The sequence below is a fragment of the Ovis canadensis genome, chromosome 7 (genome assembly GCF_042477335.2).
Source record: "Ovis canadensis isolate MfBH-ARS-UI-01 breed Bighorn chromosome 7, ARS-UI_OviCan_v2, whole genome shotgun sequence".
Classification (NCBI taxonomy): domain Eukaryota; kingdom Metazoa; phylum Chordata; class Mammalia; order Artiodactyla; family Bovidae; genus Ovis; species Ovis canadensis.
In genome coordinates this window covers 85,578,112-85,603,405 of record NC_091251.1, presented here as the reverse complement: position 1 = coordinate 85,603,405, position 25,294 = coordinate 85,578,112, and the positions used below count along the sequence as shown (strand labels likewise).

At 38.6% G+C, this 25,294-nt stretch overlaps 1 protein-coding gene and 1 pseudogene across 1 annotated transcript in view; one reads left to right on the top strand and one right to left on the bottom strand.

The window, feature by feature from the left end:
• Positions 1-25,294, top strand: part of KCNH5 (potassium voltage-gated channel subfamily H member 5) — a 387,182-nt gene that overhangs the window by 107,360 nt on the left and 254,528 nt on the right. The window lies entirely within an intron of this gene.
• Positions 3,041-4,710, bottom strand: LOC138443166 (obg-like ATPase 1 pseudogene; annotated as a pseudogene).

Genomic DNA, 25,294 nt, shown 5'->3' with positions numbered 1-25,294 from the left:
CTGCTTCTTACCTATATATTTGTTGTTGCTGTTGTTAATTTTTACAAAAATTGTGATGACTGAGGTAGGCCTCCCTTGGAGTTCAACTGCTAGAATTAAAAAATTCTCTTTGACGCTAGCTCTGGAACTACGCTTTTAGCTCCTATCTTCTTTCAAGTTGAATTTATGTTTAACAACCCCCAAAACTCTTAATCTGTGGAAGTCTAAATTGGGAACCTTACAGGTTTAAAATGAATTAAAGGAAGGAAGCTTAAGCTCATGCTTCTGGTTAGACTTTAGCAAAGATGACAGATCTAGTGTTAACTGTTTCAATGAGACTTTGGGGTGGAAGCTAAGACATCAGGAACTTTTCCTATACTACACTGCTTATGTGTTTGTAAAATTCCTTGGAAAAGGCTTCAAAAGACCTTCATAGTAGGTGAGTTTCCCCAGCTCCCTTCCCAGGGGAGGCCCAGTCTGGAGAACAACATCACTTCTCTGTGCCTCTCCCACTATTACACACACAGGCACTCTAGATTCCATTGTACCTAAATAATTCCCAACCTGGATTTGTCTGTCTCTTTTGCTCCTCTTCCAGGATTGCTGAGTACTGGCTGGAATAAACCACACATCCCTGTGAACAGGCACCACTAAAATGCATGGTTCACAGCCTTAGGAATCCTTACTTATTTCAGGTCATCTCCTGCTCATGTTTGCAGAGTAGCTATTCTTATGCAACTTGCAATATGTTTTCTTCCCACTTCTTTAAACCTATGACCAGTGTTTTTCATCTCAACCGTTGGCCCTCCTTTTATTTCTTTGAAAAAGAAAGGACAGTTATAGCAGACATACATTCTTTTCATTCCTGACCCCTTTCTGACAAAGGCAGGCTAGAGGAGGGTAAGGGGTGAGAGATGAGGTGAGTAAAACACACAGTTACTACAGGCCAATGTAGTAGCTTTTCTTCTGACTTAGATGGTGTTACTTTTGAAAGTTTGGGGCCAAAGAATGGCATGATTTGTCTTATAATTAATGAAGATAAATTTGGCTGCTGCATGGAAAATGGACTGTAAGGGACAAGGATGGAAGTGGGCAGACAGGTTAATAGTTAAGGTGAGAGAAGATGGTCATGGTGGTTAGATTCTGGACAGTTGGTTAGTGCCAGCAAAATGTGAGGGTTTGAGAGAAAGTTAAGGTGAGGATTCACTTTTAGCCTTTTGGTGTTAGAGACTATGAAGCTAAGTTGTGCATGGTCATTTGTCGTGTCTAGTGGGCAGTATTCAGTATGAACCTAGAGTTCTGTGAAGTGGTCTAGGATATGGACATAGATTTATTTTGTCTCTTGGTGTTTTCTTTCCTCCAGTTTTTTTCCCTTCTTTTTTCCTGTGTTGTCCATCTATCTTTCTACTGGCCCCTATAAACATGCTCAGTTTAGTTCAGTCACTCAGTCATGTCCGACTCTTTGCGACCCCATGAATTGCAGCACGCCAGGCCTCCCTGTCCATCAGCAACTCCTGGAGTTGACTCAGATTCATGCCCATCGAGTCAGTGATGCCATCCAGCCATCTTATCCTCTGTCGTCCCCTTCTCCTTGGGCCCCCAATCCCTCCCATCATCAGAGTCTTTTCCAATGAGTCAACTCTTCGCATGAGGTGGCCAAAGTACTGGAGTTTCAGCTTTAGTATCATTTCTTCCAAAGAAATGCCAGGGCTGATCTCCTTTAGAATGGACTGGTTGGATCTCCTTGCAGTCCAAGGGACTCTCAAGAGTCTTCTCTAACACCGTAGTTCAAAAGCATCAATTCTTCGGTGCTCAGCCTTCTTCACAGTCCAACTCTCACATCCATATATGACCACAGGAAAAACCATAGCCTTGACTAGACGGACCTTAGTTGGCAAAGTAATGTCTCTGCTTTTCAATATGCTATCTAGGTTGGTCATAACTTTTCTTCCAAGGAGTAAGCATTTTTTAATTTCATGGCTGCAGTCACCATCTGCAGTGATTTTGGAGCCCCCAAAAATAAAGTCTGACGCTGTTTCCACTGTTTCCCCATCTATTTCCCATGAAGTGATGGGACCAGATCCCATGATCTTCGTTTTCTGAATGTTGAGCTTTAAAGCCAACTTTTTCACTCTCCTCTTTCACTTTCATCAAGAGGTTTTTCAGATCCTCTTCACTTTCTTCTATAAGGGTGGTGTCATCTGCATATCTGAGGTGATTGATATTTCTCCTGGCAATCTTGATTCCAGCTTGTGCTTCTTCCAGCCCAGCATTTCTCATGATGTACTCTGCATATATGTTAAATAAGCAGGGTGACAATATACAGCCTTGACATACTCCTTTTCCTATTTGGAACCAGTCTGTTGTTCCATGACTTCCCTGGTGGCTCAGATGGTAAAGCGTCTGTCTACAGTGCGGGAGACCCGGGTTTGATCCCTGGGTTGGGAAGATCCTCTGGAGAAGGAAATGGCAATCCACTCCAGTACTGTTGCCTGGAAAATCCCATGGATAGAGGAGCTTGGTAGGCTACAGTCCATGGGGTCGCAAAGAGTCGGACATGACTGAGCGACTTCACTTTCACTTTGTTGTTCCATATCCAGTTCTAACTGTTGCTTCCTATGTTGCTGCATACAGACTTCTCAAGAGGCAAGTCAAGTGGTCTGGTACTCCCATCTCTTGAAGAATTTTCCACAGTTTATTGTGATCCACACAGTCAAAGCTTTGGCATAGTCAATAAAGCAGAAATAGATGTTTTTCTGGAACTCTCTTGCTTTTTCCATGATCCAGCGGAAGTTGGCAATTTGATCTCTGGTTCCTCTGCCTTTTCTAAAAACAGTTTGACCATCTGGAAGTTCATGGTTCATGTATTGCTGAAGCCTGGCTTGGAGAATTTTGAGCGTTACTTTACTAGCGCGTGAGATGAGTGCAATTGTGCAGTAGTTTGAGCATTCTTTGGCATTGCCTTTCTTTGGGATTGGAATGTAAAAACATACACATATGTAAATAAAACACGTGACTTTGCACTCTCTTTAACTATTGACAATCTACCAGTTCTACCCCCTTTTTTTTTTTTTGGTTTTGTCAAATGTTTTATTGAGTGTAGACATCTGGAGTACTGTAAAACATGCATTATCTGTAGATTCAAAAAGGAGCAAGCCACATTGTCCTCACTGTCAAATGTGTCAGGCTTGGCATACATGATTGAGATTAATGAAGTATCATGAGAGTAATATGGTTCCTGAAAAGCTTCTACAATTTGGAGTAGGGTCTTAATCACGTGAAAAGCAAAGCTGTTCACATTTGGTGAACTTGCATCTCATTGGAGGTACACAGTATTTTAATTTTAAAACAAATAAAAATAATTGTTTGTAGAAGATTCCCATCACCCCAACTTTACCTGCCCTTTCAGTTTTCAGAAATTTTAATTAAAAAAAAAAAGTATATGCCTTTTGGGAGTTGTACATTTATCTGAGCAATAATTAAAATTTATTTCTTCTTCGGTTGCTGAGGTGTATTAAATTTGAAAAAGATAATATCTCCATCTTCAACAATATAATTTCTGCCTTGTTGTCTGTACTTTCCAGCAGCCTTGACTGCATTTTCAGAACCTTCCTCTTTAAAATCTTCGTATTTCATTACTTCAGCCATAATGAATCCTTTTTCAAAATCTGTGTGAATCTTTCCTGCAGCTTGAGGAGCCTTCATCCCTTTCCTGATGGTCCATGCACGCAGTTCATCTGGGCCTGCAGTGAAAAAGTATTCTAGTTGGAGTGCTGCAAACCCAGCCTTAATGATCTTTGGCAAAGCGCTTTGTGTCATGTTCGCTTCCAGATACTTCTGTCTCTCCTCAGCACTCAATTCTTGCAACCTGAGCTCCAAGGCCCCACTAAAAGGGATGACCAAGGCACCTGGGTCATACTTGTCCACCCACTCTTTAATTTTTATCAACCATTTGTTTTTCTTTCTAATGTAGTCTTTTTCGGAAAGATTAACCAAGTAGACCATTGGCTTTGAAGTCAGAAATAAGTGTTTATTCAATACTTCAATCTCTTTGTCATTCCAATCATGATAGAATCGAACAGGTTTCTTCTGATCTATAACCCAGGATTTGACTTTGCACATTATGTCATATTCAGGTTTTAGTTTTTTATCTCCACCTCTCACAGCCACTTTCTCTAGTTTATCTATAATGGGCCCAATCATTTCCTCATCTTTAAGCTGAAGCTCTTCATGTATTATTTCTATATCTCGAACAGGATCTACACTTCCTTCAACATGTGTGATATCATCATCTTCAAAAGCACGTGTTAAATGAAAGATTCCATCAAAGGCACTAATATGAGATAAAAAGGCATTCCCCAGGCCTTGCCCATTGTGAGCTCCTTTCACAAGGCCAGCAATATCCAACACATTTAGAAAAGCAGGAATTTTGCTTGCTGGTTTGTGGTACTGGCAAAGAAAGTCAAATCTTTCATCAGGCACAGGTACTCTGCTCTCATTCGGATCAATAGTGCAAAATGGGAAGTTTTCTGCTGAAGCTTGACTATTGGTTAATACATTGAAGAAGGTAGATTTCCCAACATTTGGTAATCCAACAATACCAATTTTCAAGGAGGTTCCAAATCTTCCAATGATTGGGGGTGGTTTAATTCCATCACCTCCCTTTTTGGGGGGCATCGTGCTTGGGGCGCGCGATGACACGGGGTCCCAGCAGCAGCGGGAGATGGGTCCTACTGGCAACGGGAGGCGGGGAGCCAGTTCTACCCTTAAGCAGGCTTCCTAAAGCATGTGCCTTTCCTATTGTAGCTCTACTTTCTACCTATTGACAGTGTACTTCTCCTATACCACCTCTCAAAGTACATTTGCTAATTTCACAAACACCTTTTCATCCATATAGTAGTACCTTCCTTGGTTTTGTCAACCTGAAAAACAAGAATCCAGTTCAAGAGGCAAAATGTTTTTTGGGGATCAAAGAATTACAGTTGAAGGTACACAGATATAGGTAGAAGCCCAAATAGTCTTCTGATCAATGGAGAGGAGATCAGGGTTTTTTTTCTCAGGAGAAAGAGGAAGATGAAGTAAGTTGTTTTTCTTAGAAGTGTTCATTGATATAAGATGATATAAAGCTAGATTTGTACTTCGGTTGGTTAGGTGACATGGTCACTAGGTAAAAGCTCATTTATCAATCATTTCAACAGAAAGAATATTCTGGTTTATTTTGCAGCCTTCTTAAAATGGTGGCAGAGTGGTGCAGTTCATAAGTATAGAAAATGTGATGTGCAAGGATGTTTCCCTGGAATGGTTTCTCTGGCTCTGTTTTAAATGTGTCTACTAATGTCATCTTTCGCAGCTTCTTTGATGTTTATTTCTCCCTGGTACCCTCCCACTGCTCTGGGTATTTCTTCTCTGTTTGCTTTGTTGGATCGTTGTACTCTGTCTGTCTCTTAAATATTGAACACCGTGATACTGGCAACAATTTATTGAAAGATCAAAGGCAGCTCTCCTGATAGGCTGAGCAGTGTCTCCTTACAAGGAGTGATTTAAGGGAGTCAGCCAACTTTAAGATCTATTCCTGAGTGTTTTGCCTGATGATCTTTTCTTTACATGTCCTTCCCTGCAGAAGGCCCCTGTGAAACTGCCATTTTGTTCTCTGAAAGGTGTAAGTCTAGCCTCTATCACCATGTCTGCTCAGACTGAATTTCAAAGTAGTTCACTGTCACAATGAAGAGAAAAGAGATGCTGAGATTTCAGAGGAGGGTGAAGAAAACATTTGGAACATGGGGTGCTGTTTGGCAGGCAGGCATGGAAAGGAGCTAAGGTGATGATGCCAAGAGTGAAGAGACTCTTCGAGAAGGACATTTTTTTTTCTTCCTAGCTCTAAGTTGGGAAAATAATCAAGGATTGATGATTCACGCCCCTTTTCTCTGGTTTCCTGCCATGAGAACTTTCTTCCAAAGTCTGCCTAAAGTATCCCTGTCCTCTATTTATATCTCATTATCCTTTTATTGTGGTCTGTAATTATACTCTTTCCTTCTTTATATACTTATTGCTTGTCTCTCCAACTGAAATGGGAGCCGAGAAGATTGGAATCTTGTCTGTCCGATTCAACTCTCTCTCCCTGGTATAATAGGAACATAGTAGGTGTTCAATAAATTCTTTAGAAATGAATGGATTTTGATATTCCATGTGTGAAAATTTTAAATTCAGAGCAAAGCAAAACTGCACTGGTTCTCCATACCTGAGTTTTTAGTGGTGGGTTTAAATAGATATTAAAACTTAGATACATGAATAAATGTGGAAGATTCAGTTTTCTGTAGCTGAGCTCGCTGAGTTGGTGACCTCCCTACTCCTGCCACCCTGACTCTTTTCTACCCTTGAAAGTCCCCTTTAATGTTGCATCTGTCCTGTGGTTGTTCCTATCCCCATGTGTCTGTCAAGTCCCAGAATTCTGGATGGGAGACAGGATACACTTCTCTGTTCTTTTCACATTTCCCTTTAAACCTATTTTAGGTTTCTTTTTTCACCTATATTTCTTTCTATTCTGCCCACCTGTATGTTCACTGCTCCTTCCTTTGACCCCATGTTTTCTGGAAAAAGAACTAAGGTTTAACCTTAAAAACAGAGCACAATAAGAATAACAACAACAGAAAAAGCCATTTGCTGTCTCAGGGGCCTGGCACTCGCAAAGAAAATCTATGCTTTCATGATGACTGTTTTGGCTATGGGCTTAAAAAATGTCTAATTTGAAACTCAAAGCTATGCTGTTTTCTTTGTTCTTAGCTGCCTTTGCACTTCCTTTGAAAAGTGACTGCTACCATTTCATTGGGAGGACAGCAGAGGGGCCATTAGGAAGAACAAAGAATCAGAGGGACGAAAATGCTGTGTGTGCGTGAATGTGTGTGTGTGCGCACAGGCACACACAATCTCACAAGTTCCTCATCCTCAATCATAACTAACTGCTAAGTCAGTTAATACTTGTTCTTCCAGCTTTAAAAAGTTTTCTTTGTTGTTCTCCTATTTCGTTTGTCCTTGTAGGATCATGGTTTAAAAATCTATTTACTGTTATTTTGTGGAATTTTGGGAAGTAGCAGAGGCGCATAAATGTAAAGAATCATTTTGACCATATTGGCTGGGCCTTTGTGTCTTTTTGCATGCTTCTGTCAGTTACACTGGTTCTTGCTTCTCTTTCCTCTGTTTATTCTCCAGATTTGTACAGCCGTTGATCTAAAATTTTGCATTAGTATTTGCCACTTGTCTCAGTCTCCTAAGTAGGTAGGGAATACACATCCTTACTAAACCCATCAGAAGTCCATGGATATAATATGTGTCTCCTTAACCTGCAAGTCCACTCCAGGGTCTGCTTGACTTTGCAGCTGTGCCGTATGGTCCCTGATCTTTGGCGTTCCTGTGCTGTTATGACTGTCTCCGCTCAGTCATTCTCTTTTGTGTTCTTTTCCCCTGTATGCATTGGCACCAAGCTTTCTCTCATACTACATCAGTCTTCAAGCCCATCTCCAGCAGAGTATCTTTTCCCAATCCCTTAAATATATAGAATGACACTGTAAAAATGATTAAAAACTGTCATTAGCTAGATTGATTTGGGTGGATGAAGTCTAACCTTTTCCTGTAGGTTTATACATTAGAGTTAAAGGGAGGCATCAAATTTACCAGTATGATGAATGAAGCCAGACCAGAATATATTCAATTTCTTAGCGTCAGGATTCTCTTACATTCTTAGGACTAGTCATGGTCAGCAATAAAAGAGTGAAAGGAAAAACCACCCTCAGTATGAGGGGCTAAATTTAAGCCAGTCAGGGCTATATTCCTCTTCTATCAGCCTTTAATAAATAGCATGAAATAGACTATAGTGAATATAGCACAGTGATGTTTGGATTTTTTGAGAAACCTGTTATAGGTGTTTCTCAGTTTGTGTTTTCTCTGAAATTCTGTCAGCTGGAATACTTCACTGAGGCAGTCAGTGTTGGATGGGAACATATGTGCCTTTGATGAAAGCCGCTTTGCAGGGAAAATCACTGGTCTTCCTGTGAAGCTCTGTCTTGTGAACATTGTTATACAAGCGCTACCTTTAAGGTCTTGAGCTTGAGTGTGAAGTCCTAAATAGGTTTATAGAGTACAGGCTTACCAGCTGAGCAGTAGTAAAAATGAAATGTTTTCCTATTGTGATATGTGGAGCTTTTCTGTTGTCTGATAGAACTTTACATAGAGAAATTTACATCAAGAGAAGGCTAGCTAATAAAAATCATCATGGTTACTGGTAAAGCCTTAAGGATTTTATGAAAAGGTTGTATCCTTATTGTAAATCAAGTGGCCAGAATTTCTGGAATAGAGAATGGAGGGGATGGTTGTAGGGTGAGGTTAGAAAGTTAGTGGGACCTGATCTTTCAACCCAAGAAGCAGGTAGCGTGGACAGAATAGTTTCTCTCTGAAATACATGTGTTGAAGCCCTCACCTCCATGTGACTGTACTAGAGGTAAGGCCCTTAAGGAGATGATTAAGGTTAAATTAGGTTAAATGAAGTCATAGCATGAAGCCCTGATCTGGTGGAACTGGTGCCCTTCTAGGAAGAGAAAAGGACAACAGGGCTTTCTCTCTCCCGTGTGAGGACACAGCAAGAAGGTGACCTGTTGGAAGCTGGGAAGAAAGCTCTCATCAGAACCCCATGCTGGAGCCTTACTACCAACCTCCAGAACTATGAGAAAATAAGTTTTTGTTGTTTGAAACACACAGTGTGTGGTAAAGGTTATGGCAACTCAGACAGACTAAAATAGTGGGACTCTGTTTTTTTGTTACTACTTATTCTTGGCATTTTTTTCAAACATTAGTTCTTTGCGGACTTTAGATTTCCTAACAATCTGGTTAACTGTCTGCCCAGCAATAACTCCCAATTTAGGCTTTGAAATGCTGGCAGTTCCTTTAACTGCATCCAACATAGTACTTTGTGCTGAAGAGCATCTGAAAGTTTCGTACATTTATCAGAGCAGCTACGAAGATGCACGTCCAGCTTGTCAGGCTCCTTTGCACTGAATTACTTTAATTTCCTAAAATTAAAGGTTGAGTTGCTGATGCAAGCCTATGTTTCTTTTTTCCTTTGCATCCTTTTCTTTCCTCTTGCCCCCTTATTTTCCTTCTGTACTAATCACTTGTAATATTTTCTGCCTGAAACATTTTGAAATGTTTACTGTATGGTATTCCAGGATTTATGAAACATTCATCTGTCCTTGATCAATATGTAGTCTCTGTAATTTTTAAAGCCTTTGCAATCTGGAATGGCAAGAACTTCTTTTTATATGTTCCTCTGGTTTATGTATTAGCAACAACAAAAAAAACAGTACCTGTGAGGTCTTTTCTGTAATTCTTCCAGATTTTATTTTTCTTAATATGGGCATTTCTTTCTTCTTTAATATTTTGTCAGAAAACACTAAAACATTAAACTATTATATGCAGTCTCTGGAAATCTATAATTGGAAATCTAACTTCAGATTCCAGAGTTATGTTTACAAGAGTTGATTATAAGCTGTGTTGTGGATATGTGATACAGACTATGGACCATCTCTGTAATATAGGCACAAAAGAGCATGGCTACTCACTAGGAATTTAACGGTTTAAAGATACCAGGTAGATACCAGGGGCAATGGAGAGGTTGGTTAATTCTTTATCTTCTACCTGTGAAATGCAGAATGAATATGTAATGTTTAAGCTTCCCTAGTGGCTCAGACTGTAAAGAATCTGTCTGCTATCTGGGAGACCCAGGTTTGATCCCTGGGCTGGGAAGATCCCCTGGAGAAGGGAATGGCACCCCACTCTAGTATTCTTGCATGGAAAATCCCATCGGCAGAGAGCCTGGCGGGCTATAGTCCATGGGGTTACAAAGAGTTGGATATGACTAAACACACACACACATATGCATATCCTGTGTAACATTATGTATCTTAATTCATTATGGTACCCAAGGGAAAAACAAAACAGTGTACTTGTGGAGAATTTTCAAAGAAGAGGAAACATTTAGATGAATAGTTAAATATGCAAACTACAGTTACACAAAAGAAAGCCATATGGTTTAATGTCGTACATTAATTTGTTTTAAACCTTTTGTGGTTTATTTTCAATTTAAAATGAATATGTGCCTTAATTAGTTTTGAAGTGGGATAGGAAAACATATGTTTTTTAGTTAAACACAGAGTAATTTATGCGGTATTCTCTCTCTTATTCTTGGTGCTAGGTCTAAATTCCAGTTGACAAAAATAAGTGTGGTTCAGAGACCCAGTTTCAGCCCATCTTTATTATGTTAGTATATGTCTTTTTTCTTCTTGTTATACTTTGCTTAACTAAAAAGAAAGAATTTCTAGGTCTTCATTTGACTATTAATCAAGCACTTATGTAAGAAATTTCATATTTATATATATATCTACTATTTAATACGAATTTGTATGCTCCAGTGCCTTAATTTCTTATGTCTTTGCCTGACTATCTTTTTATCCATCTATTAGCATGCATCCTAAGTTGATTCTAAGCTGTGTTGTGGCTTCAGTTATGTCTGACTCTGTAACCCTATGGACTGTAACCTGCCAGGCTCCTCTGTCCATGGGATTCTCCAGGCAAGAATACTGGAGTGAGTTGCCATGCCCTCCTCCAGGGGATCTTCTTGACCCACATCTCTTATGTCTCCTGCGTTGGCAGGTGGGTACTTCACCACTAGCACTACCTGGGAAGCCCATCTATCTATCTAATAGAGATATTTATAGCTATAGATATCTAGGCCCAAGGATACAAAATGAGGTACAGTCATTTTCCTGCTCTCCAGACCACAGAGATATTAAAGAAAAACTGCCTTATAAAGTTGAATATGGAAGAAATAAAATTTAGAAACCTGAATGCACTCATGTAAGGTAGAACCCAGAATATATGTCCTCTACATCATTATCTCTTGGAATAAACCAGAAAAAGAGTCTGGTTATAGATATAATCATAGAGTCCTATGTATGTCATAGAGTTGTTATGAGGTCAGATGAAATAATGCATCATGAGCACGTTTTGTTTTAAAATTTTAAGCACAAAAATTATTGTTGATATTCTCAAAATACTCAAAATCCAGCCCCTGTGTGTCTGTTCCTGTCAAAATGAGGCAAATCAAGATGTATTTTATTCATCATATCTGAGCCCAGAAGGCTGAGAGGTGGAAGAATCAGTTCTTGCCCATCCTGAAATCAGGTCACAACCAGCCTGGTGGGTACTGAGAGGCAAGTGGGTCCTGATTCACTGGAGGCCTCAGGGAACAGCCAGTGAGATGTGTACATACCTGCTTACTTGTGGTTCTATGGTGCAATTCTTTCCCCCGGTGGTGTGTGTGGCTTTAGAGAGTTATTTCTAGTCATAAAAATTCATGTGTCTTCATGGAGATTTCCTGGGATATTGATGACCCAAAACTTGGTCAGAACAGATGGAGTTGTCTCTAAACCTTTCTCCACCACATTCAATTTCTGGGTATAATACATAGCCATTTTCTTCTTCTTACTAATGGTCTATGACATATTCGTTAGGATTTGAGATTCTATCTACAAAGTCATGAAACACAAATCATACTTTTTTGTGTTTCGAAGAACAAGCTTAATTTTTCTTCCATTTATTCAGAGAAGTGATAGGTTTTTAAGATTCTGTTTTGATTTGCTTTGGATTAATAAGGAGTTTTTTGTAGCAAGAAAGTGAAAACAGAGCCCTATGTCCTTGCAGACGTGTTTAATTATGGAACATGCCGAGCCGCATTTGACCATTTTTTTTGTTGTTTCTAAACTAATGTCAAGCTCTCTAGTCTGCTACGAAATGTGTTTTTCACCTCTACAACAAAGGATAAAAATAAAATAAATGGTGTGGAAAGCACCTTGAGATACCTAAATGATAGCCACACATTAATAGAATTAATAGACATTAATAGAATGACAAATTAATTGTGCTGCTTTTAAGTGATAACACTGAACAATTAATGTACTTAACTGCTTTACTGAAATGGGAAGCTCTTTTGTAGTTTGCAGGATTTCTTTTATGTAATGAGAATGTTCACAAGTTTATAAATGAATGCATGACCTCTGTTTTAGGGGAGTCTTGGTAATGTGTTTATGTTTTTTAAATTTTCAGACAGCATTTTTCTTTCTTATTGTATACATTCAGAACTAAGTTCCCTAATGAGATAAATTACTATAAATTGTTAATGAGGGAACGGGAAGAGAAATTATTTTTCAGAAATTAATAGCTTTGAATAATTTATTGGTGTTTTAGATTTCATGTTTAATGAATTTTATTTTCAAGACTGTAATTTTTATTTCTTGACAAAATAACCTAAATAAATTTATTGTGAGGAATTTTTAAAAAACTACAACAACACTGAGTCCAGTGGTTTTTAAATTGTATTGGAGGGTTGAAGATTTCTTAGGGTCACCCTGGAATTGGAAGAGGGGTAAGAGAGGTGAACTGGCAGGGTACCACACTGTGTAACCCATGAGAGTTTTACATCTCATTGTAATCTGACACTTAGAATGCTCTGTACATCAGAATAAATGGATGAACAAATTAACCCCCACTCTTCCAACCCTGCTTTAGCTTGAGAGGCTCAGTTTTTCTCATTTTCTTCATTGCACTCAGAGTAAGCTTTCCAGATTTCACTAGAGGAGTTCCAGAGTTGATGTAAAACATTCTCTGGGGTGTCCTGCCCTATTGCTGCTCCTCATACACAGGAGTATCCTGGCTCCTCTTCCAATCATCTGCCTCTTCTTCCACATTTTTCTCCACCATTGTTCCTAGACCTCCAGCTCTACTGTACCATTTGCCCCAGTGGGAGATGGTGTCCTAAAGTGCTGGTCAAGCATCAGTCTCCATTTCCCCATTGAACTGGCACAGTGATCAGAGACACTGCCAACCCAATATGGAGATGGGCAAGCTCCCTGAAAGCTGTCATGCACTGTGTAAATGCAAGGTATTAGTAATAGTTTTTTTATAGGACTTTATTGATTTGTCAGAGTAACTAATATCATTTTGCCAAGACTGGACACCCTCAGATACCCTAGGACCTTGGCAGTCTGATCTGCCTTCCTAAGCCTTCATTGACCTCTCTTTCTACCTTTGGTTTGGTGATATTATATGTAAATTTAATCACGTTCAAAAGACTGTTTGCCCCTTGGTATTCTGAGACAGAGAAAATGATTCATCCTCTCACAGTGTCTTTGGGTGACGCATTGTGAGCAGGTAGATGATAACAACAGTAAATATTTCATATACTTCCATGACAGGAAAGAATGATTCTTTAGAGGATCTCATTTTATAGTGAATAGCTGACAATTCTTTTTAGGATGTCAAGTATGAATCTAAGTGCTTTACATAATTTGACTCATTTCATCCCTATAATAATCTTCTGAGTTAAGTGATATTATTGCCCATGTTTCACAGAGGAGAGAAATTGAGCGTAGACAGGTTGAGTCACTTGTTGAAAGCTGACCAGCTCGTAAGTTATGGAACTTGGTTAAGTTTCACTCTAGTCTAGGATGTGAGATGCTTCCAGTTTAATCATCTCAGCAATACTGTAATTTCCTTTTATGTTTTTTAAAAAATCCCTGTGGATCCCAGAATGCTTTTCTAACCTTATAAAGCTTCCAGGAAAAAAAACAAAAACCAAAACCTAGAGAAGTTATGTTGTTATTAAAACATTATTTCTAGGGAATTAGCTATAATATTTGTTTGCTAATAAGATAAAAATAATTTCATTTTGTTCTGAATATAAAAGTAATGTACACTTTTGAAGAAAATTGAAACCATACAGAAAATATAAATGTGAGATCATAATCATCTGAAGTCCCACTACCTAGACGTATTTGGGTGAATACACTTTCTGAAATTTCTCCCTGTACATGTGAAAGTGAAGTTAATGTGAAGTCGCTCAGTCACGTCTGACTCTTTGTGACCCCATGGACGGTAGCCTACCAGGCTCCTCAGTCCATAGAATTTTCCAGGCAAGAGTACTGGAGTGCGTTGCCATTTCCTTCTCCAGGGGAACTTCCTGACCCAAGGACTGAACCCAGGTCTCCTGCATCGCAAGCAGACACTTTACCATCTGAGCCACCAGGGAAATTCAGTTCAGTTCAGTCGCTCAATCTTGTCCGACTCTTTGCGACCCCATGAATCACAGCACGCCAGGCCTTCCTGTCCATCACCATCTCTCGGAGTTCACTCAGACTCACGTCCATCAAGTCCGTGATGCCATCCAGCCATCTCATCCTGGGTCGTCCCCTTCTCCTCCTGCCCCCAATCCCTCCCAGCATCAAAGTCTTTTCCAATGAGTCAACTCTTCGCATGAGGTGGCCAAAGTACTGGAGCTTCAGCTTTAGCATCATTCCTTCCAAAGAAATCCCAGGGCTGATCTCCTTCAGAATGGACTGGTTGGATCTCCTTGCAGTCCAAGGGACTCTCAAGAGTCTTCTCCAACACCACAGTTCAAAAGCATCAATTCTTTGGCGCTCAGCCTTCTTCACAGTCCAACTTTCACATCCATACATGACCACAGGAAAAACCATAGCCTTGACTAGACGGACCTTAGTTGGCAAAGTAATGTCTCTGCTTTTGAATATGCTATCTAGGTTGGTCATAGCTTTTCTTCCAAGGAGTAAGCGTCTTTTACATTCATGGCTGCAGTCACCATCTGCAGTGATTTTGGAGCCCCCCAAAATAAAGTCTGACACTGTTTCCACTGTTTCCCTATCTATTTCCCATATAGCTTTTTATTAAGTAGCACAAAAGTATACATATTGTTCTGTAACCTATTCCTGTGCTCACAGTGTATTAGGGATGTCTTTTCTGTGGCCATGACAATAAGTATATACCATGTTTTAGAATGCTTATATCGTACTGCTTTATATGGACTTCCCTTGTGGCTCAGCTGGTAAAAAATCTGCCTGCAGTGCGAGAGACCCCTGGGTTGGGAAGATCCCCTGGAGAAGGGAAAGGCTACCCACTCCAATATTCTGGCCTGGAGAATTTCATGGACTGTATAGTTCATGGAGTCGCAAAAAGTCAGACACGACTGAGTGACTTTCACCTTATATGGCTTTAACATAATATATTTAAGCAGTCCCATATTGAAGAACAGTCACTTCCAATATATACGTTATAAACAATATTATAGTAAACATGATTTCCACAGATCTTTTGTTATGTGGACAAGTGCTTTTTTGGAAGCAAATTCCAGAAGGTGGGATTGATGGCACAAAGGGCATTCTTATTTTTATTTGGCTATATAGTGTCAAACCAGAAAGGCTATAACTACAATCTACAAATATATATTGAGTATTCTCATTTCTTTTACTTCTTTCCAATGTTGATTTTGTCAGTTTTAAAATAGCTTTGCCTGTTTGAGAGTTGAAAAAATTTTGTTTTTATTTATGATACTTCAGTGATGAGTAGGTTTGAATATATGTGTTATGCTTATCGACCATTTATACCTGTATATGTGTATATTTTGCAAGTTATGCCCCTATTAATGTTATCTATCCATTGTTTTTGTTCATGTGTAGTTTCTTTTTACTAATTTTTTTATATATGAAAGATAATTGTTTATTCAGTGTGTTACAAATAATCTTTTTCAGTTTGGGAGTTACTTCTTTAGCCTCATTTAATAGTTTATGATTTGTCTATTTATTATTTGCATTAAAAATTTTAAAATTTATGTGCTCAAACACACTTTTAATGGATTCTTCTGGATTTTTAGGCATTCTTAATAAAGCCTCCTTTACCCCAAAATTTAGAAGGGACTTCCTCTGACAGGACACAAAACCAAGCTATGTAACTGTCATTTATTAGTCAATCTCTTTTAAGTTTACTAGGCTTTCACAAACACTTTTTCATTTATTCCAGTTCCTAATATTTTTATTTTTTAATTTAATTTATTTTATTTTTTTTAATTTAAAAAAATCTTTAATTCTTACATGCATTCCCAAACATGACCCCCCCTCCCACCTCCCTCCCCACAACATCTCTCTGGGTCATCCCCGTGCACCAGCCTCAAGCATGCTGCCCCCTACGTCAGACATAGACTGGCGATTCAATTCTTACATGATAGTCTACATGTTAGAATTCCCATTCTCCCAAATCATCCCACCCTCTCCCTCTCCCTCTGAGTCCAAAAGTCCATTATACACATCTTTGTCTTTTTTCCTATCTTGCATACAGGGTCGTCATTGCCATCTTCCTAAATTCCATATATATGTGTTAGTATACTGTATTGGTGTTTTTCTTTCTGGCTTACTTCACTCTGTATAATTGGCTCCAGTTTCATCCATCTCATCAGAACTGAATCAAATGAATTCTTTTTAATGGCTGAGTAATACTCCATTGTGTATATGTACCACAGCTTTCTTATCCATTCATCTGCTGATGGACATCTAGTTTGTTTCCATGTCCTGGCTATTATAAACAGTGCTGCGATGAACATTGGGGTACATGTGTCTCTTTCAATTCTGGTTTCCTCGGTGTGTATGCCCAGCAGTGGGATTGCTGGGTCATAAGGTAGTTCTATTTGCAATTTTTTAAGGAATCTCCACACTGTTTCCAGTTCCTAATATAATGTTACTTTTTAAAAAAAAATTTTTATTTTAACTTTATTTTACTTTACAGTACTGTATTGGTTTTGCCATACATTGACATGAATCCACCACGGGTGTACATGAGTTCCCAAACGTGAACCCCTCTCCCACCTCCCACCCCATATCATCTCTTTGGATCATCCCCGTGCACCAGCCCCAAGCATCCTGTATCCTGCATCGAACATAGACTGGAGATTCGTTTCTTACATGATAGTATACATGTTTCAATGCCATTCTCCCAAATCATCCCACCTCTCCCTCCCTCAGAGTCCAAAAGTCCACTCTACACATCATTTCTCAAATGAGGGAAATCAGAAGAAGGGCATAAATCACTTACCTCAAATCACATCTAGTAAGGATTAGAATGATTAGACTGATGCCAAAACAGTGGAAACAGTGTCAGACTTTATTTATTTTTTTGGGCTCCAAAATCACTGCAGATGGTGATTATAGCCATGAAATTAAAAGACACTTACTCCTTGGAAGGAAAGTTATGACCAACCTAGATAGCATATTGAAAAGCAGAGACATTACTTTGCCAACAAAGGTCCGTCTAGTCAAGGCTATAGTTTTTCCAGTGGTCATGTATGTGAGAGTTGGACTGTGAAGAAAAGTCATGTTGATGTATGGGAAAGCCAATACAATATTGTAAAGTAATTAACCTCCAATTAAAATAAATCAATTTATATTAAAAAAAAAGAAAGCTGAGCACTGAAGAATTGATGCTTTTGAACTGTGGTGTTGGAGAAGACTCTTGAGAGTCCTTTGGACTGCAAAGAGATCCAACCATTCCATTCTAAAGATCAGTCTTGGGTGTTCTTTGGAAGGACTGATGCTAAAGCTGAAACTCCAATACTTTGGCCACCTCATGTGAAGAGTTGACTCATTGGAAAAGACTCTGATGCTGGGAAAGATTGGGGGCAGGAGGAGAAGGGGACGACAGAGGATGAGATGGCTGGATGGCATCACCGACTTGATGAACATGAGTTTGAGTGAACTCCGGGAGTTGTTGATGGACAGGGAGGCCTGGCATGCTGCAGTTCATGGGGTTGCAAAGAGTTGGACACGACTGAGTGACTGAACTGAACTGAACTGAACGCCACACTCTCAGCCATGGCCCTTCACTATGCCCTCTTACACAGATAAGAAAGCAGCGGAATAAAAAGGTTAAATGTCCAGCCTCCTGCTGAAAAATGTTTCCCTCTTTTGATAGAAAGATTAGGAATTGAATCCTTAACTGTTAATATGATGCTTCTTCTAGTAATCGGATTCCATTTGAGTCTTTTGAAAGGAATTTCAGTGGAAAAGCAATTAGACATTAAAAGAAAAGAGCCATAGGAATGTTAAGATGAAGAATAATGTGGGGTATACTTTGGATTTTAAGAATTAAGAGGATGATGTCCAAGTAGTTAAGTTAATTTGTAAAAATGGGTCAATTAGAGAGCCCCACGTTGGAATGCTCGGTCCATTTTCAGGCAGGCGTATTGAGCAAACTCTTCCCTCGTCTCATTTCCAGTAAATAGGCAGAGCAAGTATTAAGCAGGATTTTACATGTACAATTAGAAAAGATTTTATCCCTGGTATTATACTGGATTTTGCAGCAGATAAATTTCTCATTCACAGAACATTTTCAGTCTTCCAGTCAAAATTCACCATTTAAGAGGTGTATAGATTTCAGTTGATAGTATATCATTAACTACCAGTACATGTATGAATGCACTGATATTTTCAGCAAGCACTGTATTTAAGACAATGCAAAAAGTAAACATTGTTTTTTTGCCCTTTTGTCCCCCAAGAATACATTTAAATAGGCAGTAGTAAGTGAATAATTTCTGTTCTTGCAATGAGATAAACAGAGCTCAGTCTCATAAAAAATGTTAGGACATTTAATGCAGAACAAAAGAAGTTATATGACAATGTAAAGCCGTATAATAGAAGTAAAGCAGATCTTATGCTGATTATAGCAAAATAAAATATAACCTCCTTCATGGTAGTTAAACATATTTTAAACTATAGGGTAGGCTCCAGTTTTTATGCTAGTCTATATCCCTATTTTATTGGTATGAACCCTCAAAACCCAATTTCTCAGATTTCTAGAAAATGAACCACATTACCTCCCATATAAATTGCGTCTCAGTCTTTCAGGATCCTGCTCAGTGATTAAGTGGATAGAAAGTTGCCTCCCTGTACAATGTGGGCTCTGTTATTTTTACCTTCATCTGGACCTCTTCTCTTTCAGCTGAATTGTCAGTTACTTGTTGGGATTGAGAGCCTGAAAGGATGAGAAAATGTTTTCTGAGGCTCAGCGTGTATTTGCACCTGTACCGCCTTGTGAGCATATTAGTGTGAGCTTCTGCTGAGTTGTGCTTCTCGCCTATCTAATCAAACCTTTCAGTTCCAGAGCATCTCTGTGTTCTCAAATCCTATTAGTTGTGTTTTCTGGCCTGGAGGTTTTCAGAACAGAATCCAGAGTTTATATAGCAACAGGGAAAGATTTTTTCTCATCAGAAAAACAGAAAAGGCACTTCAGTGGTACAAGAAACTTAATTGTTTCAGTGTTTTAATAAAAAGGCTTCATTGAATCCGGGGCTTTCCCCTGAAGTTAATTACTTCTCACATCAGGGTTGTTCTTTCTAATATAATAAAACTGTAACCTTAAGAAGAAGCCTATTTTTTTAACATGTTTAAAAATAGCATTAAAATTTGGATGCTTAAGAAATGTACTGACCTTCTTTTTAGCTATGTCTTCCTTTCAGTAGTGATCCCCCAATCAGTTGATTACTCCAGGCACGGTTGTGGTAGAGAATGTATACATCAGCCACACACGGACTCAAATCCTGGCTTTGGGCCAAGAATGGCTTTGGGCAAGTTGCTTGTTTCTAAACCACAATTTCCTCATTTGTCAAGTGGGCATTATAATGTCTTTCTCTTATTGAAGTTGCATTTTAAGATTAAGTGAGATAATATACATAAAATGCTTTCATAGCACCTGATGTCAAATAAGTGTTCAATAAAAAAAGATTTAGTGCTACGATTAGGTATGATTGTTACCAAAATGGTGGTACTTCCATAAAGAGCATTATTTAGAAAATGACTTTTGGAATAATATTTTCCCCATTTACATATACTTTCACTTCAACATCAGTTGAGGATCTGCTATGTTTCTAACACTGGGATATAGATAGAATAGTACATGACTCTTGGAAACTTAGGCGCTTATGAGATAATTCCATGTTTACTTTTACTGACTTCACTTGTTTAAATCAGTTCAGTTCAGTCTCTCAATCATGTCCAACTCTTTGTGACCCCATGGACTGCAACACGCCAGGCCTCCCTGTCCATCACCAGCTCCTGGAACTTGCTCAAACTCATGTCCGTCGAGCTAGAGATGCCATCCAACCATCTCATCCTCTGTCATCCGCTTCTCCTCCTGCCTTCAATCTTTTCTAGCATCAGGGTCTTTTCTAATGAGTCAGCTGTTTGCATCATGTGGTCTAAGTATTGGAGCTTCAGCCATCAGTCTTGAATATTCAAGATTGATTTCCTTTAGGATTGACTGTTTTGATCTCCTTGCAGGCCAAGGAACTCTCAAGAATCTTCTCCAGCATCACAGTTTAAAAGCATCAATTCTTCAGTCCTCAGGTTTCTTTACACTTGTTTAAATATCATGTGTAAATTTTTATGGGATTTGTAACCCTTAAAAAGTCTACTGGGAAAGAATAAAAGCCTATATCCCCAAGAGTTCCATTTCTTGCTTTGGTGTTTCTTCTTTAGATTTCTTCTATAAATGACAGTAGTTCTGGAACTTTACAAGCCTTAAATATTCTATTAAATGAAGTGTACACCAGAGCACATAGTCCCCACTCTCAAGAAATAGGGTGAGAGTTAGAAGAATATGCATATTTATATAGTGGGTTGATTGCATTAATTCAATGCAGAAAAATGACAAAAGCACAATTAGTTATATCCAAATAACTCTTGTGTGGGTACCTCACAAGAGTTTTGGCCAGTTATAAAGTTACAGAGTCAATTAGATAAAACAATTGTTATTCTTCATAGAGTGCTTAATTGAAGCAAGGAGATCTCTAGACGAGACCTGCGGTATACTGATTGGATTCTATAAACATTTATTAAATGTTTGTTCTGTGCCAGGAACTGACTCAGCTCTGAAAATTCAAAGGTGAATAAGACAAAGAACCTGTTCTCAAAGTATATAAAATCCAATATCTAGTGGGAATTTCCCTGATAATTTATCCTTAAGAATTCACTTCCTAAACCCTAAAGACTCCACCAGAAAATTACTAGAGCTCATCAATGAATATAGTAAAGTTGCAGGATATAAAATCAACACACAGAAATCCCTTGCATTCCTATACACGAATAATGAGAAAGTAGAAAAAGAAATTAAGGAAACAATTCCATTTACCATTGCAACGAAAAGAATAAAATACTTAGGAATATATCTTCCTAAAGAAACTAAAGACCTATATATAGAAAACTATAAAACACTGATGAAAGAAATCAAAGAGGACACTAATAGATGGAGAAATATACCATGTTCATGGATCGGAAGAATCAATATAGTGAAAATGAGTATACTACCCAAAGCAATTTACAAATTCAATGCAATCCCTGTCAAGCTACCAGCTACATTTTTCACAGAACTAGAACAAATAATTTCAAGATTTGTATGGAAATACAAAAAATCTCGAATAGCCAAAGCAATCTTGAGAAAGAAGAATGGAACTGGAGGAATCAACTTGCCTGACTTCAGGCTCTACTACAAAGCCACAGTCATCAAGACAGTATGGTACTGGCACAAAGACAGACATATAGATCAATGGAACAAAATAGAAAGCCCAGAAATAAATCCACACACATATGGACACCTTATCTTTGACAAAGGAGGCAAGAATATACAATGGAGTAAAGACAATCTCTTTAACAAGTGGTGCTGGGAAAACTGGTCAACCACTTGTAAAAGAATGAAACTAGATCACTTTCTAACACCGTACACAAAAATAAACTCAAAATGGATTAAAGATCTAAATGTAAGATCAGAAACTATAAAACTCCTAGAGGAGAATATAGGCAAAACACTCTCAGAAATAAATCACAGCAGGATCCTCTATGATCCACCTCCCAGAATTCTGGAAATAAAAGCAAAAATAAACAAATGGGATCTAATTAAAATTAAAAGCTTCTGCACAACAAAGGAAACTATAAGCAAGGTGAAAAGACAGCCTTCTGAATGGGAGAAAATAATAGCAAATGAAGCAACTGACAAACAACTAATCTCAAAAATATACAAGCAACTTATGCAGCTCAACTCCAGAAAAATAAACGACCCAATCAAAAAATGGGCCAAAGAACTAAATAGACATTTCTCCAAAGAAGACATATGGATGGCTAACAAACACATGAAAAGATGCTCAACATCACTCATTATTAGAGAAATGCAAATCAAAACCACAATGAGGTACCACTTCACACCAGTCAGAATGGCTGCGATCCAAAAATCTGCAAGCAATAAATGCTGGAGAGGGTGTGGAGAAAAGGGAACCCTCCTACACTGTTGGTGGGAATGCAAACTAGTACAGCCACTATGGAGAACAGTGTGGAGATTCCTTAAAAAATTGCAAATAGAACTCCCTTATGACCCAGCAATCCCACTTCTGGGCATACACACCGAGGAAACCAGAATTGAAAGAGACACATGTACCCCAATGTTCATCGCAGCACTGTTTATAATAGCCAGGACATGGAAACAACCTAGATGTCCATCAGCAGATGAATGGATAAGAAAGCTGTGGTACATATACACAATGGAGTATTACTCAGCCATTAAAAAGAATTCATTTGAATCAGTTCTGATGAGATGGATGAAACTGGAGCCAATTATACAGAGTGAAGTAAGCCAGAAAGAAAAACACCAATACAGTATACTAACACATATATATGGAATTTAGGAAGATGGCAATGACGACCCTGTATGCAAGACAGGAAAAAAGACACAGATGTGTATAATGGACTTTTGGACTCAGAGGGAGAGGGAGAGGGTGGGATGATTTGGGAGAATGGGAATTCTAACATGTATACTATCATGTAAGAATTGAATCGCCAGTCCATGTCTGACGTAGGGTGCAGCATGCTTGGGGCTGGTGCATGGGGATGACCCAGAGAGATGTTGTGGGGAGGGAGGTGGGAGGGGGGGTCATGTTTGGGAACGCATGTAAGAATTAAAGATTTTAAAACTAAAAAAATAAATAAATTAAAAAAATGCAAACTAAAAAAAAAAAAAAAAGAATTCACTTCCTGTCTTTTTTCACTGCTCAAATGGCAAGATATGCACATTTAAAACTTGAATATTCTCATAAGTATTTTATCAAAGTATTCATTCTTTGTAGCATCTCACATGGCAGTATTGCGTACAGTTGCCAGATTATGAAGGTCATGTGTGTACTTCCACAAATAAATACTACTGTATTTAGAAACATTGTATTAATACAGTGACAGGGGATTCCTTAAAAAGTTAGGGAAGGGTACATTAAGAAAATATCAAAGCAACTAGTTCCATGATAATTTCTAATAAATATTTTTTCCCAATGGAATCATACTTTGTACTGAAGCTGAAAAATGACACAAATCAAGAAAGGTCAGGTTAAAAACATGTCATTTATTTCTAGATTGTCAAATTTAAAACTGTCATATTATTAATTTCAGGTCATTTTCTAGACTAGTACCTACAGACTGGAATAAGAATAGAAGATATCATTTTTCTAAAGAAGAATTAAGGTAGCTAGTAATATGTGAAAGTGAAAAGTGAAAGTGAAGTCGCTCAGTTGTGTCCGACTCTTTGCTACCCCACAGATGGTAGCCTACCAGGCTCCTCTGTCCATGGGATTTTCCAGGCAAGAGTACTGGAGTGGGTTGCCATTTCCTTCTCCAGTAATATGTAGGCTGCTCTTATTATGACAGATGGGTTATCCTTCTACTTGACTTTCTTAAGGATGGTGGTTCTAGGAAATTGACTATTAATTTGTAATGTTGTTCCCATTCATAGCTTACTTTTTGAAAATCAGAACTGCTGATAATGGATAGGGGTTTTGACCTGTTCCTTCTCCTTCCTGTTTCTGATATGTTTGTAGTGAAGTGAACTGAAGTGAAGTCGCTTAGTTGTCTCTGACTCTTTGCGACCCCATGGACTGTAGCCTACCAGGCTCCTTCATCCATGGAATTTTCCAGGCAAGAGTACTGGAGTGCGTTGCCATTTCCTTCTCCAGGGGATCTTCCTGACCCAGGGATCGAACCTGGGTCTCCCGCATTGCAGGCAGACACTTGTTTACTGAGTACTTAATGAACACCAGACAGTGTACTCCTGGGGAAAATGATGAGGCATGCGTAAAACTGATGTTATATTTGAGGTCAAAGTAGTAGGTGTAATAATGTAAGTAATAATAATGTAGTAATAATTCTGTACTTCCTGATTGTGTCACTTTGGATCACTTATTGGTCTTTATGAGGTTTGTTTTTCATCTTAAGTTAAATGTGATACCTATCTTATGGGTCATTGTGAGGGTCGGAGACATATGTTCATTTGTTCATTAACCAAGTATTTATTGCACACTAATTTTCAGATGGTGCTAGTGATAAAGAATCTGCCTGCCAATGTAGGAGATATAAGAGACATGTTTTTTTAAAATTAATTAATTTAGTTTAATTGGTGGCTAATTACTTTACAATATTGTAGTGGTTTTTGCCATACGTTGACATGAATCAGCTATGGTTGTACATGTGTCCCCCATCCTGAACCCCCCTCCCATATCCCTCCCCATCCCATCCCTCAGGGTTGTCCCAGTGCACCAACTTTGAGTGCTCTGTTTAAGGCATTGAACTTACTGGTGATCTATTTCACATATGGTAATTTACATGTTTCAATGCTATTTCAATGCTATTCTCTCAAATCATCCCACCTTCACCTTCTCCCACAGAGTCCAAAAGTCTGTGTGTCTCTTTTGCTGTCTTGCATATAGGGTCATTGTTACTGTCTTTCTAAATTCCATATATATGTGTTAATATACTGTACTGGTGTTTTTCTTTCTGACTCACTTCACTCTGTATAATAGGCTCCAGTTTCATCCACCTCATTAGAACTGATTCAAATGCATTCTTTTTAACAGTTGAATAATATTCCATTGTGCATATGTATCACAGCTTTCTTATCCATTTGTCTGCCAGTGGACATCTAGGTTGCTTCCATGTCAAAGCTATTGTAAACAGTGCTGTGATGAACATTAGGGTACACGTGTCTCTTTCAATTCTGGTTTCCTCAGTGTGTATGCCTAGCAGTGGGATTACTGGGTCATATGGCAGTTCTATTTCCAGTTTTTTAAGGAATCTCCACACTGTTCTCCATAGTGGCTGTACTAGTGGCTGCATTCCCACCAACAGTGTAAAAGGGTTCCCTTTTCTGCACACCCTCTCCAGCATTTATTGCTTGTAGACTTTTGGATAGCAGCCATTCTGACCGGCGTGAAATGGTACCTCATGGTTGTTTTGATTTGCATTTCTCTGATAATGAGTGATGCTGAGCATCGTTTCATATATTTGTTAGCCATCTGTATGTCCTCTTTGGAGAAATGTCTGTTTAGTTATTTGGTCCATTTTTTGATTGG